Here is a 21381-nt window from a genome sequence, read left to right as displayed (position 1 = left end):
CACTGTGTATACTGTATGGTAGCCAACTTGACAATAAATTATATTGAAAAAATAAAAATAATAAAAAATAAAAAAATAAGAAAGAGTTTTTGTATTGGGTAAGGCTTTATAGGGTGGGTTGCAACAAGGGAAGTTTGGAGACCTTGCCACTGGATCAAGGCAAAAGCCCTTTGTACTTTAAAATGTGAATGTGCACATTAACATGCACAGCAGAGTGAGGACCTCTTTGAGTAGGATGCCCCCTGATCCACTGGGTAGGCAAAACTCGTTTTCTGCTTCCTAGGGTCAAGATGCTGAGGAAGTGGTGGTAACCTTATGCTTTCTAGATGTTCTCATAACATCAAGACCCTTCCTGATAAACTCCAGGTACATTGAAACCCCTTTTCTCTGGCTAATCTAATTCAACTTGATGTTAATTGTTATTGCTTATCTCTTCTCTAGAATTTCCCCTTAACGTGAGTCTGTCTGGATCATCCAAATGGTTCTTGCCTTGCCCTCGTTCAATGATTCATCCATCAAACAGCTATTGGGCATCTACTGTGCAAAGACAATAAGAATAGTTTTTGGTTATATCTTCAGATAGTAAGATAGCTTTACAAAGGGGTAGAAACTTTCAGTTCAAGAAATAATCTATTCAATAATAGTGACTTGTAAAGGTACAACACAGTGTCCTATAGGAATAATTATGCTATATGGCTGCTAGCATCTCATTTGAGTTATTAGCTCCATGAGAGGGTGGGCAAATATGGCAGAGTGTTGATTAACTTTGAGAAGAAAAACTTGAGACTGCCCTCACAGAGGTTTCAAATGCCAATTGGGCTATATAATGTATGGCTGGGTACTATTTTGGTCAAGGCTGGATTGTCTTGGCCTTTCATATTTCTATTCCTTTGTTTCTCAACCTCAGTCAATGAGAAGCTGGACTGGATAATCACTATAGTTCTTTGAGTTGGTCATTTGTTTTTTCTGCCATCTAGCACACTTAAGGAGCAGCTTTCCTTACTTCTTCCCTGCCCTGGTGTGAGCCCAAGAAAAAGGAAAAGCAATTTAATTTTAATGTTATCTGAAGTCAGACATAATTAGGAAGACAAATCTACTGGAAAAAAAAATCTGCATTCCAAAGCCAAATACTGTGGTGTTGGCAGTCAGATCAAGCACCAACCTCATGCATTAACTGTGCTCTATGAGGCTTTCACTGAAGGTAATAGTTATGTTTCAAGAGGGCATGATGTGACCCATGGTATTTCCAAATTCTCAAGAGTAACAAGCCATGAAAAAATAGGATTTATTTGTATGCATGAGTTCTAAAAATCATCCTTTGATTTTTCATGGTACGAAGAGTATCAGGCTGAGGCAATGTTATCAGCGGGCCATCTAGGTTGTTCAAAATACCGATTTGTGAGCCCCATCCCACACTTTATTAAGTCCAAATTTCTGAGTTAGAACCTTATAATCTGAATTTCTAACCAACTCCCCAGTTTGAGAGTTCATTAAAAGTTTGATGACCATTAAACAAGTAGTCAAATCACAGAACTGTCCTCATCTACAGAAGGAGAATATTAACACTCTGCTGTCACACAGTGCTGTTGTACAGGTTAAAAGGAAATCATGCACCTGCAGCCCTCTGCCAAATGTAAATTCCCCTGCAAATATAAGCTTATGTTTTTATCCTCAGGGGTAAAAGTTGAGACAACTGACTATCGTTTGCTTTTGTATTTTCTACTTCCTTCCCCTTGGGAGTGTAGGCACAGAGAGTATCAGAATGTGATGGATTTATTCTGGACCCCTTGCTTTAGTTGAGTTTATGTCAACTGCAGTAGCTCCAAAGTGCATGTGAAGTTAAGTATAAGCAAAGTTCCATTTGTGCACTTTACGATTTTAAAGGGGACAAGCACAACGTTCTGTTGATCAGGGACACAAACAAAGCTATTAGCTCTAGGTCTAGGGAAAGGGAAAAAAATCACTTTTCATATTGTGCAACCAACCCTAAATCAGGTCAATCTCTCCTTCATTGCTGGCTAATATCCAAGTCACAGTGAAAAGCTGATGTTTTTGTTTAGAATGGATTTTTGCAGTGTTTATAAACCAAGACTCCTTGAAATTTTCATTAGGAGGATCATACAGTTCACCTCTTGTCCTGCCCTTTATCCTTTCTCCTGGAATAGTTGAGTGATTTTGAAAATTCTCACTAGTTTAATTGATTAGTAAGGAGAGTTATTTTTGAAAGTCACCTTCTGCAGAGCAGAACTGAGATTGACATACAGTCAAGATTCTACGACCTTGGTTTATGCAGCATAGGGAGTGATGAGAATGTGACCTTCATTACAGCTTTGAATATGTGAGGAAGGGAAGGGAAGGGAACTGTCACATATGAATTCATTGCCAGCCCTTTGCTCGTCACATAAGTCCTGTTATGTCATTGAATACTAATGAGTTATAATCCTATGAATAGGTATATCCACAAGTGAGGAAACTGAGGTGCAAAGTGGTTAACTTGCTGGTTGATGGTAGAGCTAGGATGATTTCTGTGTGACAAACCACCCTAAAACTTGATGGCTTACAAAGATAGCCATCTAGTAATGCTTACAAGTCTATGGCCAGTATTAGTTGTCAGGGCAGCTGGATAGTCCTGCTGATCTGAGTCAGGTTCAGCTAAATGTGGTTGAGTGTGCTTATGCATTTGCAGCCAGTTGGCCAGTTGGCTGATGTGTGTGTGTGTGTGTGTGTGTGTGTGTGTGTGTGTGTATCTGTGTCTGGTTCAGGATGGCCTCTTGTGTGTCTGGCAGTTGGTTAACTGTTGGTTAGAGTATGAAGGTATGGAAGACTGTATGTTCCAAAGATAGCCACTGCAATATATCCTGTGTTATATGTCCTTTTTATAGTGGGATATCATGGTTTTCTCCTTTATCCCTTTCCCTTGAATCTGGGAAGAGCTTTGTGACAACTTTGACCAATAGAATAGGTCAAAAGTAATGCTGGGCCAATTTCTAGGTTTAGCTTTGAGAAACTGACAGCTTCCATTTTCTCCCTTTCATGACTTTACTCTTGGAGCCCACCTACAATCCTGTGAGGAAGTCCAGCAGCCACAAGGACTGTCCAGCCCACAGTCCCAGCCAAGATCCCAGCCGGCAGCCAGTATCAACCAGAAGACAGGTGAATGAGTAACGCCTAGATGACACCAGCTCCCAGATGAGTCACCCCCAGCCTTCGAGCTGCTCCAACAAATGCCATGTGAAGCAGAGATGAACGGTCTCTGCCAGGACCTGCCCAAAGTGCTCATTTGTAAGGAAAATGAATGATAATTGTTTGAAGCCACTGAGTTTGAGGTGGCTTGTTATGCAGCAATGGATAACTGGAATGGAGTTACAGTGTCACTCAGCAGGCTGGACCGGGCTTGTTTGCATGCAGGAACTAGCAGGGATCCTGCAGATGCACAAAAGGTCTCTTGAGGCCTAGGCTCCAAACTAGCTCACTGTCACTTTCACTGTGTTCTGTTGTGTAGAGCACATGACAAGGCCAGACCAATTCAAGGGAAGGGGAAAAAGACTGCCTTTGGATGGAAGGAGCTAAAAGTCACATTGAAAAGTGCTTGGAATAAAGGGAGAAATGAGGCCATGTGGCCATGTTTGCAAGCTACTGCATTATGCAACCTCCTAACATGGGCAATTCAGGTCAGTAAGAAAGGTGAAGTGACACTTTAAAAACCCAAGAAATCTTAATGATTGTATTTCATATAACAATATAGATAGACAATAGGGCCTGGCTTCTGGCAAATTTGGCCATATAGACTATCACTCACATAAAAAAAAGTCAAGAAAATAGCTATCACAAAGGCCATCCATATACTTTACTGATAGCAGAGGCATGCTCTCCCCCCCCCCCCCCAAGCCCCACTGAAGTAGCAAGGAACAGAGCTTGGAAGGAATGGGAAAAATTTTATTCCTTTATGCTGCAGAATACATAGGGCCTGTGTCAAAACCTTATTTATATTCATTAATTGATTTGAGAAACACACATTCAATGGGGCTGTCAAGAGGTTGAAGTGATGGTTTTAGGACTATTGTCAAGTCCCTTTCTGGGCCTAGGACCATGAACACCAACCTCCGAAGACGGATTATTTTGGAGAAGACAAGCCAGGTTCACTGGGGCAAACAACATATTTGGGCCAGCTTTGGAGTAAGTTTCATGACTTTTTGGAGAGGGCTGACTTATGGAAAGGCTCCAGTCAGTCACCAACTTGCTGGGCTGGGGAATGCAGGCATGCCTCTGGAGTTGGGTAGAGTCAGAACAAGGCCCCTTTTGATTTCTTCAGACTAACCAAACCAGATCCACTTCAGTTCAGTGCTACCGAAATCAACAAAGAGTTATCAAGCACCTCCTATGCTCAGTCACTTTTGTGGGTGCTCAACACACAGAACTGAAATAGGATCTGGGCCCTGCTTAAGAGGTGTTCATGGTCTTGAAATCTGTTGGCAAACCAATTCTTACCATTCAGTTTCTCCATACTTGATCCTGTCAACAGGGATGTGAACAGGAAGCACTGGAGAGGGACTCTGAATTCACTCTGTGAGAATGGGATGGTTTTCTGGAAGCCGGGATGAGAAGAACTTACCTAGGGGAAGGGGGGAAAGGTGCCTATAGGCTGGGGGAAGAACATATGGAAAGACTCGGAAGCAAGACTGAAAAGTCTGGATGTGTGTGGGAGAAAGGCAAGAAATACATTCACAGAAGAAGGTGGGAGCCTGAGAGAAGGGATGAGATCAGATGTGGTTGTAGGAATCAAGAATGCGGAGAATGGATTCAAGGGAGAAAACAGGGAGCTTTGAGAGGGGATTGTAGTAATTCAGGCCAAAAGAGGGCCCCATGTGTAGTCATGAGACTGGACATTTTGAAGACATTTACTGTCACTGGATTTGGATTAACTGGATCGGGGAATCCAGGGTGATGCCCAGATTTGGAACAATGGGTGGCTGGTCCTGCCATTGTCTGACACAGCGAACAGAAAAGGATGGGCAGGCTAGGGTTGGGAAAATGCTGAGTTTGGCCTAGGATATGCCATGTTGGAGGATCCTTAGACATTTAGCCTGAAAAAGTATACCCTGAAGTCATTTTCTGGGTTGTTCCAATTCCTATATTCTCTCTCTCTCTCCTTGTCTGCTTTTATCCCTGCCTCCCTATCCCTGACAAAATCCAAATCTCCAAAAAAAAATAGTGAAAAATGCATTCGAAACAGTCTCTATGCTCACATGGAGTATTGTACATGTCTCTAGCACCTCCTACATGGCATTATATCCTCCCTGGAAAGACCAGCATGTGTACAGCGCATATCCACAAATGACTATTTATAAAATGTTGCCAAACACAGGATGAGCACACTTGCATACACATCATCCTGCAGATTAGAGGCATGGGTTTGTCTGTATCTGCCTCCAAACCTGAAAGCTATTACATAGTTTTCCAGTTGTAGTGCAGGGAAATTTCCTTCTATGGCCTTATACATTTTATAATTTATAAATTACAACTCTGATTTGTATCTCACAACAGTCCATGAATATCCACGGGAAAGATACAGATTCCATTTTATTGATGAAGAAATTGAGGCTGAGAAAGCGTGTGACTTAACCACTACGGTAGATCCGGAACATGCAGCCAAGCCTGTTTGCCCAAGTCCAATGTTCCCTCTGTCCCAGTACCTTATCCTTCTTTGGGCAAGAACAGCCAAGAAACGGTGAGTTCCACAGGGATGAAATTGGGTCTTCTAAATAAGCATGTCGTGATTTGACCTAGGTGATGTCAGCCTCTCCTACCAAACTGAGCCTTTCCCATTGTATCCTTGGTTGTTTCACTGGGCAGAGGCTGCATCTGGGTGTTGCATTTGTCTGTTAGGCCCTTTACTAAGGCTGTCTGGATAGAATGGAATCACTACAATTCTTTTGGGAGCACTAAATATAATATAATATAATATAATATAATATAATATAATATAATATAATATAAATATAATTACATCATATAAATTATATTAGCTATATATACATATATATGTATATGTGTGTGTATATATATGTGTGTGTGTATATATATATATATATACACACACACACACACACATATATACGATAGCTTTCTGCTTTTATGCATAGGTACCATTTTTCCTTGCCACATATTTCTTTCCAGCTCAATAGCTAGTGAAACTCAAGTACCACCACTAACCCAAGGGCCAGACTCCATGTCTGAAACTGACAAAGCAGATGGGCAGCTTGGTAGCCCTTCACTTACAGCCTGAGTTAACAGGGCCAGGGGTCAGCAGGGGAAAAGGATGGGCTAAAAATATCTCACTTTCCTTGGTTACTTGCTTGATGAGCCTTGGTGTGCCACCTGACTTGCACTTACAAAGAGTTTTCAGGAGAGGGTATGTTTATTATTTATTTATTTCAATGTTTGTTTATTTTTGAGAGAGAGAGTGAGTGGGGGAGGGGCAGAGAGAGAGGGAGACAGAGAATCCCAAGCAGGCTCTGTGCTGTCAGAGCAAAGCCTGACGTGGGGCAGGAACCCACGAATCATGAGATCGTGACCTGAACCGAAGTCAGACGCCCAACTGAGAGAACCACCCAGGCACCGCGAAAGGGTATATTTTAAAAGGATATGTTACAGGGGCACCTGGGTGGCTCAGTCAGTTAAGCATCTGACTTTTAGTTTCGTCTCAGGTCATGATCTCAATTTTGTGAGTTTGAGCCCCATGGCAGGCTCTGCCCCTCCCCCTACTCATGCTCTGTCTCTCTCAAAATAAATAAACTTAAAAAAATAAAATAAAAGGATATGTTACAAACATTTGCTGGCCAATTCCATGTCCTCAGTGATATAATGGGAATGGTATTATACAGTAGACAGTCTATTATGGTAGCAAGGAAGGGGAGAAGCTAATGAAATATAATTCTAGAGGACTTTAGTGATTGTAAGATAAAGGATGCTCAATGTGAGTGTTGAGTGTATACAAAATATTTATAGTACACACACACACACACACACACACACACACACATATAGAAAACTGGCTCCCAAGAGGCATTCTTTGAATAACTGATGGTCATATTAAAGTAATTTGAAAAATACAACACCAAGTTCCAGCATGAACAAATGGGCATATTCTCATGAGAATAAGTACCATTCTTATTATTTATTCTGGGGCAAGATCCTCTCCATTTTAAGAAATTGCCAAGTGATAGTGGCTTCCTGGGCTATATTTCCCTGCCCAGTGGTTCCCTCAGAGCCCTGGAGGTTGACTGTCAGTAGACAGGTAGGGGACCGCTGAGCCAGTAGTCAAAGAACCAGTATCTCGGTATTCTTTAGGCCATAGGCCTACTTTATGGTCTCATCTCAATTTCTCAGTAGTTCACCCTTTCAAGCAGGGATGTCATTGGGATACCTGAGAACATCCTGGGGGAGGGACATATGTGGGAGCCATGGCAGTTTCAAAGCCTTACCAAATGGTGTCCAAGAAGAGCCTCAAGGATGGAAGAAGCACAAAGCAGCCAGCTGGATTCCTGGTCACCTCTCCCTGAAGCCCTCTGGGTTTTCATGGACTGGGCAGCAGCAGGAGACAGGCCCGTGGTTCTTCATAGCCCACGATCCATGGTCAGGAGCTCCTGCTCTAGTCTTTTGATTTTCCAAACCATATACTCTTTTTAGCTTGGTCTGAAACAGTTGAAAAGCCATTCCTTTGTTGAGAGCCGGTGTGGCTTTGTGAAAAGAGCCCAAACTAGCATCAGAAGTCTCTAGGTTCAGCTTCCTTTGCTGACTGAGTGACACTGAACAAACCAGTTTAACTGTTGAGAAGTAATTTCCTATCTAAGATAAGGAATGAAATAATTATATATGGAGAATGCCTACCTGAGTGATTGGCTATAATCAGAACTCAAAAACAGCAATCATTATACTTAATATTACTATGGTGGTCAGCGCGGCTGCATGAAGGTGAGGATGAGGGAAAACCCCACCCCTTGGTCCCCAGGCTCCAGAGCAGAGCTTGTTTTCTGACTCTCCCTGGGCTGTCCCCCACCCTGCCCCAGTCCTTATCACACCCTCACTGCTGGACTTCCCTTGACAGTTCCTTGAGGAACTGTCCATTCTTGTCCCCTTGACGATCACTCAGCTCTCTGAATGCACTACAGTCTGCCTTGCCAGCCGGCTCCAGACACTCCCAAATGTGGATGCTTTTTCTCATTCCCTCCCACTCCTTCCCCAGGCTCAGTGTGAAGCAATAGAGTGTGGGATATTTGGTGTCCAGACAGAAGCCTTTTGGCCAGGCTGCAGATGGTTTTAGTAACAATAATGACAGAAATGTCATAATAGATACCAATTACAGAAGATCTGCTGTGTTCTGGTGCTTTCCCTCATCAATTCATTAGGTTCTTATTCTAATCCTTTTGGACTCCAAGACCACGTCTGTTCCACTAAACCTTGACCAAATGTGGGGGCCCGATCACCGCCCCCCTTCCTTATGCACCATTCATTCTTAAGGATTCCCAGTTCCTGGAGTTTCAGATCGTTTATTCATTTGGAATCAGCTAAGGAGCCACAAGAAATTAGTCTCATTAACTGGTAGTCACACCGGGTTTCCTTTCTACATCAATCAACACCTCACAGCCCAGTCCCATGGGGACTATTTCTGGAGTCTAGTCTGTCCCAGACCCCACTAGACCCTCTGGTGTCAGCGTTTGGTACAGAGCACGGGCCCATCTGTACAGCTGCCAGGTAGCTTCCTGTGGGGTGTGTTATCCAGGCAGAGGGCTTTTTCATGACAATGTGAGCTCCAAGGAGTCTGGGGAGACCCAGGGCTGCTCCAAGATTAGCATCTTTTCAAAGACAGAGTCTGTGTTCTGAGCACAGACTGTGACAAATGCCATAGCCTAGCAAGGGTTAGCTTGAGGTATCAGCTGGCAGAAGACCCATGTCTCCATTAGTTCCCCTCTTTGAAGAAGGTGTGGGGGAGGAGAAGATGGGGAAGGGGAGTTTGAATGTGGTGGCCACCAGACATTGGACATTCTCACAAAGGCACACCAGACCGTTCTTGTCATTGGAGAGTCATAGTGTCATGCCACAATCTCTACACACACACACACACACACACACACACACACACACACACACACGTTCTGCTGGTTGAGCCATCCTCCAGAAAGCAAAGCGTATGGCTTGCTTTTCCCAAATTGCCTGATGTCTCTTCTCATCTCCTTTAGATGTACAGATGCTGCAGACCTCCTTCTCCAGATTTCTCCTAGTGCTTATTTCTGTCCTGGTCCTGTGCCATGCCTGACTTTCCCCCCACACCCCCCCCCTTTGCTTTGAAGAGTGGGGACCCTGCTTTGTAGGATAACAAATAGAAGTGTCAAACACATCAGCACTGCCGCCTGCAAAGATAAATGGGGCGACACATGGAGCAACCTCTGTGGATCCCGGGGCCCCAGCAGGAGCTGACATTGTGACAGATGGGGGGACAAGTGGCACTGACACAATCGGGTCATGTGAATGTCGAGGGGGTGAGGGTGGTGTCTGCTCCTCTGCTGGCTCCCCCTCCCTCTCTACCACGTACATAGCATGTTGCTGGAGATCATAAAGAGATAGCAGGCAGGTCACTGCTCCTCACCAGGCCTTATGAATCTTCCCCGTCAGTGGCAGAGGGCAAGGAAGAAGGCTGTCTGCAGAGCTTCCTGCTGTCTCAGCAGTGACAACTGAGTTACCTCGCAAAGAAAGTTGGTCTTAGGCAAAGATCTAGGCAAAGGTTCACATTCAGCCTCATCTTTTTCCAGGCCTGCCTGTTCGATTAGACTGTCCCATCAGTCCTTCCACATACCCAGGAGGACCACCTCATCTCTCATGCAGAAACCCCTCCCAGGCCTTGCCAATCAGCCCGGGCAATGGATCTTTCCACTCCTTCCTCTTAAATTTGAGGTGGTAATGGTTCAGTTTCAATTTCCTTCTTCATTCTGCCTAAAGAGAAGTTTTCCTTTACTCATAGGTGTTATTCTGAGCTGAAATATTCTCTGGGTCTCTGCCTTTAATATCTATTGCTGATGGGCCACCTGGGGCCCAAACAGTCAATTCAACTCATTAAATGTGTAGTGAAGATCTACTTTCTGTAAAGCCATGTGCTGACGGCTATGGGGTGGGGGCAGGCAGAGAAATGGCTGCAGAGATGAATAAGCCAGGGCATGTCACATTTGGGGAATCACAGCTTAGCTGAGAAGATAGACATGCCTGAGTAGCTATAGTATAAGGCCAGCCATGAACAAGAGGTAAAGGGGTACAGTGAGAACAGAAGGAGGAAGATTAACCTTGACTTGGGAACAAGGACATCCTCGAGGAACAGGTGGAATTTGGCAGGGCCTTGAAGGCTGAAGAGGGTCTGGATGGGTTGAAATGTCATGGAAAAGGCTGTAGAGGGGAGAGTAGGAATTCAACCAGAACAGAGATGCAGAGTGTTCTGGGGTCTGGACTTGGCCAGATATGCCTGTGTGTGTGGTGTGGAGTAGGGAGGAAGTGGAAGAGGAAGAGAATGTCTGGTTGGGAGAAAACATTGGGCACAGCCTTAGGAGTTTGAATTTCATTCCATATTCAGCTTTGGGTTGGGGGACAGGATGCTACTTCACATTCCATTTTGTCTCTCATTGCAGGTTTCTCAATGGAATTGGATACTTCCCTCAGAGATGAGTAAGGAAATAATCACATAGTTCTCTTAGACGCTTCAAAAACTGGGGGGGGGGGGCGGTGATGAGCAAGCAGTAGAGAAAGAGAGGACAGATGGCAGGAGCCAGTGGATGGTGCCTTCGAGTGGAATGAATGGGCTTGGGCCAGCTACTTAAACTCTTTCAGTCTGGTTTCCCTGTCTTAAATAGGGATAACATATAATACCTGGCCTTAGGTACCCCGCCATAGGCTGTCGTGAGGCTCGTTTGAGAAAATGCATGTGAAGTGTTTGGCATAGTATGTCTCGATACCTGGTGGCTATTATCATGATTACCCCCTGCCTCTTGATCCGATTTAGTAGGCAAGAGGTCTCAGACACTGGGAATGGACAGCTGCATGGAAGCAGTGCCTGGTTTGCCCACAGGAATGATGTTGCAGAGGGATGCTCGAAGTCTAGATGATGAGGAGACTTAACAAGATCAATACCACTTTTGGAAAAGATTATATGCTATACTAGGCAGCAAATAGACCATTGAAACTGGATTTGAAAGCATTTATGGAGTCTATTAGAGATGGTTAAACATATCAACACAGAGAAAAATAAATAGTGTCTAAGCATGTGCATGCACATATGCAGCCTACTGGCACTCTTTCTTTCTGTGTTCCTCTTTCCCTCCCTTCCTGCCTCTCCATTTGCAGGTTTAGGTAAGTAGGACTGGTCAAGTACCATCTTCTGAGAAAACTACTACCTGGTATTGTGGCTGCACAGGGCTAGCTGTTTAGAGTGTGTGAGATTTCAGAAGCTGAATAGGAAGCGATGCCTCAATTTATAGTGGGCAGTGGATGAGTTCTCCCTGATTAATAGGCTGATGGGTTTTCCAGGAATAACTTAGACCTTTTGGTTAGCTTTTTAAAGTTACTGGCGAGCAATTTAGTGCACTAGAGCGATAATTTCATGTTCTCTGGTGGCTTGAAATAATTAGATTATTTTGTGGAATGAATAAATGAGAAGTTAACTCACTGGCATGGATCAGTGTGGTAACATGATTTATTTCTTGTAAAGGTGAATGCTCTAGGGTCTTGACCCTACAAATAATTGTTTTGACTTCCTCCCCTTTCTCATTTGTAATACGTTTGGGTCATTTTGTGGGGGAGGTTGCTCAGTAGAGTGAGAAGAGCATATGGACTTTGGGATCAGCCAAATCTTGAATCAGTTTTTACTGGGTGGGTGACCTTGGGCCAATCACTTAACATGCCAGACCCCACTTCCTAATCAGTGGTAATAATACATTCCTTATATGACAGGTGCATGAATTAAGTCTGTTACTAAAAGGAAAGCCCCTAACGCAGCTCCTAGTCCACATTAGACATCCAAACAAAGAGTGGGTTTGTTTCAGTCTCTCTCCCTGCCATATTATTTTCAAATGATTAATCTTTATACCAAGGATAAACATCCAGCACATTAATTAACTATGGTTTTACTCATTTTTAGGTTAGAATAAACCTCTGTCTTGATAAAGTGCTTTAATGAAAATGTTTACTGAGCTTATGCTCTTGGATGAAATGAAAGGTGCTTGACCCATCCAAGGCAACACCTCTATCTCCAAATCAACCAAATATTATCTCGATATATAGAGTTTAAACAGAATCTTGATTAGGGAATTGGCTTTGTATTGTCTTCTGTTATGGCGTTATATACAACAGACACTGTACAGCCCTTAGATAAAGTACAGCCCTTAGAAAAAAATCAGTAATCAAACTGCATTTGGAGGTTGTAGGGCCATTAGTGTTTTAGTCAGTTGGTGATAGAAGCAGACTTTGCTTTTCACAAGTTTACTGGTTTGTGATACTAGCAGACTACCCAGCCACAACAGGCCCAAATTAATTCAGTAGAGTGGGATGGGGATGTGTGCTCTTAGTTCCTGCTAGAACATTACAGCATTGGAATTCTTGTTACGATTTATTCCAAGCCTCGAATCTGTATATCACTTATCCGCTGAATTGAACAAATTGAAAGTGATCACATTTAGGAACTATTGGTGGGAGGTTGGTGCTTCCTCTGCTTTAATAACATCTTGAGAGCTAACGGGGTTCACTGATGTTCCTCAAATCTATCCTACCTCCCTCTGCACAAATGAACTCAGTTGGAAGTCGAGTTTATTGATGTTTAAATGAGTATATTTGGCTCACTGTAGTGTCTATCTAAATGAACGCTGCTTTGGTGCATTGAAACTTAATGACTTACTCTGCATCCAGGTGAGAGAGGGAGATGTTGTGGCATTCAGGCAGGGGTGAGGACATATGGAACACATGTCTCCCAGCCAAGAATAGTTGCGATTTGAATTAATTTCTGAAATAAGGTTATTTTGATATTGGGATAAAGAAAGTTTAGGAATATCCTACTGAGGCTTGGAAAAGTAAAATAATAGCTGGGGGTGGGGGGAAGAAAGTAGGAGGAGTGCCCAGGATGGACTACTTACATATGTCAGTGTTTTCCTACAACTTCAAGCTTCCCCCTAGGGGACAAAAGATGTAAGCCATTTGGTGACTGAGCTTAGAATTCCTGAGGCAAAGTCATGGAAACCAAAGTTCACTTCCTATAAATACCAGTGATGTTATGACAGAACTCCTTCCTTGACTCCACATGCTCTCCAGCTACTGTCTCATTTCTCTGATATTCATACACAAAATTTTCAAGAGTTGTCTGTACACATTGTTTCCATGTCTTAACTTCCCAATCTCTCTTCAACTCACTCAAGTCAAACTTTTGACCCTACCAATTGATTGAACTCAGTTTTGCCAAGATAACTGGTGACCTTCAAGTTACTAAATACAATGGCATCTCTTCATTCTCACCTTGTTTGGACCTTCAACATCTTGGGACAATGTTGACTATTTCCTCCCTATTCTACTTTCCTGGCTTCCATAAAAATTCTTTTCCTGACTCCTCTGACCTCACTGACCATGACCCCCCAATCTCCTTGGCTGGCTCTTTCTCCTACACCCAACTTCTAAATACTGAGATTCTTTACAGCTTGGACTTGGCTCTTCTTCTCTTTTTCTTTCCAAAGTCTTGTCCTATCTGACCTACTCAAATGCCATGTATTTAAATATGTTTACACTGATGTGCATAATACTTGTATCTTCTTTTTAAAATTTTTTTAATGTTTATTTATTTTTGAGAGAGAGAGAGAGAGAGTGCGAGTGGGAAAGGGGCAAAGAGAGAGGAGACACAGAATATGAAGCAGGCTCCAGGCTCCGCGCTGTCAGCATAGAGCCCAATGTGGGGCTTGAACCCATGAACTGTGAGATCATGACCCGAGCCAAAGTCGACTGAGCCACCCAGGCACCCCAATATTTATACCTTCTGTCTCACCTCTTCTGAGTTCTAGACTTATAAATCCTGTTGTCTACGTGACACTGTTGCCTATAGACATTTCTTACTGAGTAAGACCAGAAAGGTACTCTTGGTGCCTCTTTCCCGACTCTTCACATGATATCCATCAATAAGTCCTGTCACTACAAATTTGATAATATACCTTGCAGTGTCCATTGCTATTCCTAGTCCCAGCCTACATCATCTTCCACCTGGACTAGTGCACCCACCTCCCAACTGGTTTTTCTTCTTCCAGTCTTATTCTATATTACAGTCCACCCTACACACAGTGGCAACTCTAGAATAAAACCCAAGTTCCTGTCATATATACCAGACCTTCCTTGCTCTGGCCTTTACCTCTCTAATTTTTTCATACTATGTTTTCAATGTTTTCATCTTTATTAACCATGCTCCAGTCATGCCAGCCTTCTTTTAATCCATTGAACATATCATACTCCCTTACACATCAGGGATTTTGCACATGCTGTCCCCTTTGCCAGGAATGGTAATTTACATCACTAATTTAATGGCATTTATTATGAGCCTAGTCAGTTCTAAGTGCTTTCCATGGATTAACACATTAAATTCTCCCATCACCCACGTAAGACAGGAACTGTTATTCTTTTATTTAACAGATGAGAAAATTGACTCATATTTAGTCATCTGAATGCTCTTTCCCCCTTTTCCTGTAACAACTTCCTCTTGTTCTTTTAGGTCTTAGCTGAAACATCACTCTTCAAGGATGCTTTCCTTGACTCCCCTATCCCAAGTGCTAATTTCATTCTCAGTACCTTGTTTTGGCTTTTATAGCATCAATTATTGCTTGCAATTTCTTTGTTTACTTGTGTTTTGTCTGCATGGGCTGGGGTTATGTCTTCCTCACTCACTGCTATATCCCCATAGCTCAGAACGGCACCTGACTCTTAAATCTTTGTTGAATGGATAAATGATGGAATGAATGACTTTTCATGGAACTTAATCAGTGAACTAGGGATAGGATAGGAATAGGATAGGGATAGGATAGGAAAGGGAAAGGGGTGGGTGGGTATATTGTGTAGAGACGCCAAATGAATCACAGATGTGGTACTCTGGTCCACATGACTTGTTCCATTTCATTCTCTTCTTCCTGAAACAACAACAAAACTAAACAAACCAACAAAAATTAATGAGAAAGAGCTTAAAGGGAAGAAAGGTTACTCATCTGTATTTCTCTGATCATGGCATAAGCCCTGAAGTAACAAATACCTACCAGGCACACACTCCATGGGAGACATGGCATAGACAAAAGTGTGGAGGCAGGAATCAAGTTTCAAGGGGTGACTATAGCAGTCTGCCTAGGGTAGAGGGTTTGAGTATGTGTGCAGTGAGAGATAACTTCAGGAAATTAGGTTGTGGCTCTGAATGCCGGCCTAGGGAGTGTGGATGTGAGTCACTGAAGGTGAAAAGCCACCAGAAACCTTTGTACAAGTTTAGGAATTACTGAGAATCATGAGACTCTCAATATATTACAGATATTAAATTTGTGGCCTAAAGGCCTTTCTGTTATGGCCTCAGCTTGTATTGAGGGAGGTTATAAGAAATGTATTTTCTCTATGCCATGTACTGTCCACCTCTATGAGAACCCACAGTTTCAGTGCCAGTAAAGCTATGTTAGATAAAGTTAGCATATATTTTCTTGTAGCTAATTGTGTTTCTGCCTTTGCTCGGGTTTATAGGAATCAGGACCTCAAATTTAAATGATTTAGATCATTGTGCGTGTCTTTTAATCTTGCATTTTTCTCTCCTATCATTCCATGCCTTCATGTTACTGTTAGATGTTATTTCTTTTTTTTAATGTTACTATTTTTGTTTTTATTTTTATTATGTATTTTGCATGTTTTTATAACTTCCCATAAATCCTTTTTTGCTACAATGAGTTACCCTTTGAGTAATACATACACAAAAGAAAGGTTTCATAGGCTTAGACATGTTTTGGGGGTATATTATTCTTGTCTTCACTAGTGTAAAGGTGACATTTATTTATTTGACATGGGATTGGTGTATGGGTAATTGATTGTACCTTTTCCTTTAAAACAACTTGCTTTATCCTTGTAAGTCATTTGGTCCTCAAGAGGATGAAACAGGATTAATGGAGGAGAAACACTGGTATAGCAATGACCCTGCCTTAAATTTCATGGGGCCTGATGTAAAGGGTATTAAATGTTCCTGGGGAGTTGCTGTCCAACCTTAAAAAAATAATTAAGTGGTTACAGGGGGAACCATGTTCCACCTTGACTCTCTATCCTAAATGGGCATCTGTTCAGAGGTTTAACACACCCAGGTCCCTTAGCATTTTCCTTTCCCTTTTAACTTTCCAATTTCCCTCCTCCCCTTATCCCCAATTGAAAGGAAGATTAAATTGTCTTTGGGACAATGGTTCTCTAAGTGTGGTCCAGGGATTTGGGGGATGTCCTTAAGACCACTTAGCGAGTCCCTGAGATTGAAACTATGTTCAAAACAATATTAAGGCATTGTTTATTGTTTCTACTTTCCATATTCTTAGTGTACCATGGAATTTTCCAAAGGCTACAAGACATGTGGTGTCACAAGAGATGAAAGATAGAACCAGACATGAGAATCTAGTTCTTTTCTTTAAGCTAGGCATTAAAGATATTTGACAAAATGTAAAACATTGCCACTCTTTTTACTGAAATTATTTTTATTTGAAAAATACAATATTTCAAAAAGAAAAATGATATGTTAACATGTGGGTTTACTATAGTCATATTTAAATGAATAAATCAATACATATATCAAAAATTTCTTATTTTTACTTTTAAATATGGTAAATATTGTTAGCGTTAACAGTTATTATGGAAGATGAACAAAAAAACCCCTACATTAAGCAAAAGCCTTTTGGGGTCTACAATAATTGCTTAAGAATGTAAAAAGATCCAGAGGTCCCAAAGTGTGACAATTGCCACTTCATAACTACTAGCAAACCCGTAGAAACATTTCCTTTGTGAAGGGGAGGATGATTGAAGAATTAAAGAAATAGAATGCAAAGGTGGTATTGGTGAGGAAGTTAGGCTGGTGAGGAGCTCACATTAGACCAGGGCTCTTGGAGGGCAGAGGCTGTGACCTGCCCAAGCCATCTTTCTCCTCCCCAATGTACAGCATTATATCTAGCACACAGGAGCAGCAAAATACAATTTGGATATTGACTGAATGGATGAATGAATGGGAAAACACAATTCATCCTAGGGAAAAGTACATTTGACATGGTATACTAGGCCTAATTAGGACCAGTCCTGCCATCAGCTATCTGGGTGAGCATTCATTCATTCATTCATTCAGTTTGTAATTCATCCATTTATTCAATAGTTATTTATTGAGTACCTATTATGTGCCACATGCTATGTATAAGTCACATTATGCCTTCAATTTTCTCATCTCTAAAAAGGAAGCTCGAATAATCTGTGAAAACCCTTGTAGCAATGTCTTCCTCTGAATAACACGAGAACTCTATCTTTGTCTCTCTTGGATAAGCTAACACAAGAAGGAAGATAACTTTCCTCAGGCAAAAAGCATTGTCTGCTTTAAGTACTACTGCAGAAACTTAAGTGGCAGATGGTCTACTGCCTTGGTGTTTTACAGATGGAAACCATCAGGTTTGGAAATGAAAAAAAAAAAAAACTTGAAGCACGAAATCAGCTAGCTCCATCTAATTTCCTAGATCTATTTGGTATTAGACTTTAATTGAATAATTTCAATTTAGAGAATTTGGAGACCCTACTAGTGTCTCTCCCGTAGTAGAAAGATGATGATCAAAGGTCTTTTGTGAGAACTCTGAGATTTTGTGCAGTGAATGCAAGAGAGGAAATGGTGTCATGTTTGAAATGGACTGTGACTTTGGGAGAATGAATGCCCCTTTTCCTTTAGTCATTTGTCCACAACTTCCATTCTGGTTGGCAGAGTTTTAAACATTAAAGCTCCATTTGCCTGTTTCTTGGAGCCTTGTGTTAGGCAGTTTCCATTAGATTAGGCTGCAGTAACAAGCAACCCCCACATGTCAGTGGCTTACAACAAAAGTTTATTTCTTGATCACATTTCAGATCGTCTGTGGGTTGGAAGGGCACTGTTCCTACAACAAATATATTCTTCCTTTAACTAGGTTGAAGAAACAGCCACCATCTGGGATAACGGTTCTTATGGAAAATGAAAAAGAGACATGGCTGAATCACACGGTGGTTCTTCTATAGAATGTGGCATGTGTCACTTTGGTTCACACTGAGTTGGCTAAAGCAAGTCTCATGTGGCCTGTGGTCAGTGGGGGCAAGGAATATATTTCTTTCGCAAGGAGTCTTTGTAAATTGATGTTGTTTGGCGGTAGAAAGGGATGCATGTTTCTTATAGAAAGGGAGAGGGGACAATTGAGAACAATAATAGAATCTAGCAGATCATTTTTTAAAATTGAGGTAAAACTGATGTGTAACATTATGTTAGTTTTAGGTGTACAACATAATTATGCCATATTTGTACACACTGTGAAATGATCACTATAATAAGTCTAGTTAACATTTGTAACCTTACATAATTACAATTATTTTTCTTGTGATGAGAACTTTTCAGATCTACTCTCTTAGCAACTTTCAAAAATGCAATAGTACTATTAACCATACTGTACATTATATCCTAAGACTTACTTATATTCTAACTGGGAGTTTGTATCTTTCACTTCCTTCACCTTTTTCTCCCATCTGCCCACACCTCTAGCAACCACCAATATGTTCTCTATATCTACAAGCTTGGGTTTTTTATTTGTGGGTTTTTTCTCTTCTTTTTAAATTCCACATTTAAGTGAGATCATATAGTATTTGTCTTTCTCTGTATGACTTATCTTTCTCTGAATGACTTATTTCACTTAGCATGATGCCCTTGAGTTTCATTATGCTGTTACAAATGGCAGGCTCTCATTATTTTTTAATGGACATGTAATATTCTGTCTTCTTTACCTGTTCATTCACTGATGGATACTTAGGTAATCTCCATATCTTGGCTATTGCAAATAATGCTGCAGTGAACATAGGGTGCACATATCTTTTCAAATTACTGTTTTTGTTTTCTTCAGATATATGCCCAGAAGTAGAATTACTGGATCGTAGGGTACTTCTGTTTTTCATTTTTTGAGGAAGCTTCGTACTGTTTTCTATGGTGGCTGCACCAATTTACATTTGCACCACCAACAAGGGTTTCCTTTTCTCCACATCATCACCAATAATTGTTATTTCTTATCTTTTTAGTAATAACCATTCTAACAGGTAAGAAGCGATACCTCATTGTGGTTTAGATTTGCATTTCCCTGATGATTGGTGATGTTGAGCACTTTTTCACGTACCCATTGGCCAATACGTATGTCTTCTTTGGAAAAATGTCTGCTCAGATCTTCTGGCTGCTCACAACCAAAGCAACAGTTTTGGGCCCCCCATCTACACCCCCATCATCCGTACCCACACTCTATGCTCCAGCTTTGACAAATGACACTCAGTTCTCTAATCAGCCATCCTGTTCTTCAGCTCCATGCCACTGGCCATGTGCCTTCTAGAATGCTTTTCCTCACTCAGTCTACTTGGGTCCTTCATGCTTAGCATGAATATGCATTTCAAGTTACTCAGTCTTGACGTTGTTCCTGGCCCTCCAGGAGAATAAACTGTCCCCTCTACGGGCACCCCTGAGTCACACTTCAAATACTAAGTTATGCTCTTTTCTTTTCATGTTTGTCTTTTCTGCTAGACCGTTAGTTTTCTATGGGCAAGAACTCTGTCTTAATTATCTCTCCATATGGTACATATTGCCTGGCCTGTAGTAGGGGCCCAAAAAGTGCTTTTTCAATCAATAATCGTGATAAATGATAGACTACAGGAAGGGGTTGAATAAAAGGTAAGATAGGATAAACAAAAGCCACACAAAGATTCTAGAATTTAAGCCTTAGGATGAGAAAACAGAGAGTAGGTCTGTACTCTGCACCGTGAGGGGGTCAACACTGCCTTGGGGAAAAGTGGCTTTAGTGTATATATGTCCTTAGGAAGATAAATTTATCACACACACACACACACACACACACACACACACACACACACACACAAAATCCTGAGTTACAAAGACCTACAGATTGGTTTTTCCTTTATGTAGTAAATAGGTCCTTTACGGATGTGCTAATTAGTCTCCTAGATTCTGAGATGTCACGCTGTTCCTGGGGTAAGACAACCCCCTGAAACTGAGTAGGCATGCAAAGGTAAGATTAAACAAGTAATTCTCTTGGCCTGCTGCACATACCATTGTTTAGCTAGAAAAATTAAATTCGTATTCAAGCTTCTCAGTGGGTTTAATAAATGTTTCAGGTGCATAGAACCACGTTTGAGGCAGGAAGGAGCAAAGCCATTTGCTGGGAGTGACATATTTATTAACCTTGCTGAGGAATGTAGGACCTGCATCTGGGATGCTGGTCAGGAAGTAGGAGAACCTGGCAAAGAAGGATGCAGAGGATTCCTGTAACACACTTGCTCTGTCTCCTGTAGCACAGTGTAGCTGGAAGGACAGTGCTTCTGTTATAGTATCAGGAGACCTGGGTTCCGATGCCAGCTCTGTGGTTTTGAAACTTGTTACCTTGGACACGTCACTTGTTACACTTTGCCCCCCAGTCTTGTCAATAGTCGCCATTTTGGGAGAACCTTTTATGTACTATGCACTATAGTTTCTCTGCTTTAACCTTGTTAGGTTCTTCTCATTTTTTTTTATAGTGGTAAAATATACATAACATGAAATTTGTCATTCTAACCATTAAAAAAATTTTTTTTAAGTTTATTTATTTATTTTGAGAGACAGAAAGGGAGGAGCAGAGAAAGAGAGAGAGAATCCCAAGCAGGCTCCACACTACCAGTGCAGAGCCCAACGCGGGGCTTGATCTAACGAATGATGAGATCATGACCTGAGCAGAAACCGAGTCAGATGCCTCACTGACTGAGCCACCCAGGTGCCCTAACCACTTTAGAATATAGAAGTCAGTGGCATTAAGTACAATCACAACGCCTCTGCTTTAATCTGGCATCAACCCCGTGAGACCGTGTGATCATTCTCTTCCTTTCACAAATAAGGAAACTGAGGCTCTGAGAAGTAAGATGATTCTTAAAAGATTCTTGATGCTAAATAAAGATTCTTGGTAGCTATTATTATTATTTTCCCTTCAGGACACAGCCCAGAGATCCTATTTAAAACCTTAGAAAAGGAAAGGAGAGAATGTAAGTTCTAGATTTATTAATTTTCCTGATGTATTAGCAGAG

The sequence above is a fragment of the Prionailurus viverrinus genome, chromosome F1 (assembly GCF_022837055.1).
Source record: "Prionailurus viverrinus isolate Anna chromosome F1, UM_Priviv_1.0, whole genome shotgun sequence".
Taxonomy (NCBI): domain Eukaryota; kingdom Metazoa; phylum Chordata; class Mammalia; order Carnivora; family Felidae; genus Prionailurus; species Prionailurus viverrinus.
This window is presented reverse-complemented; position numbering follows the sequence as displayed.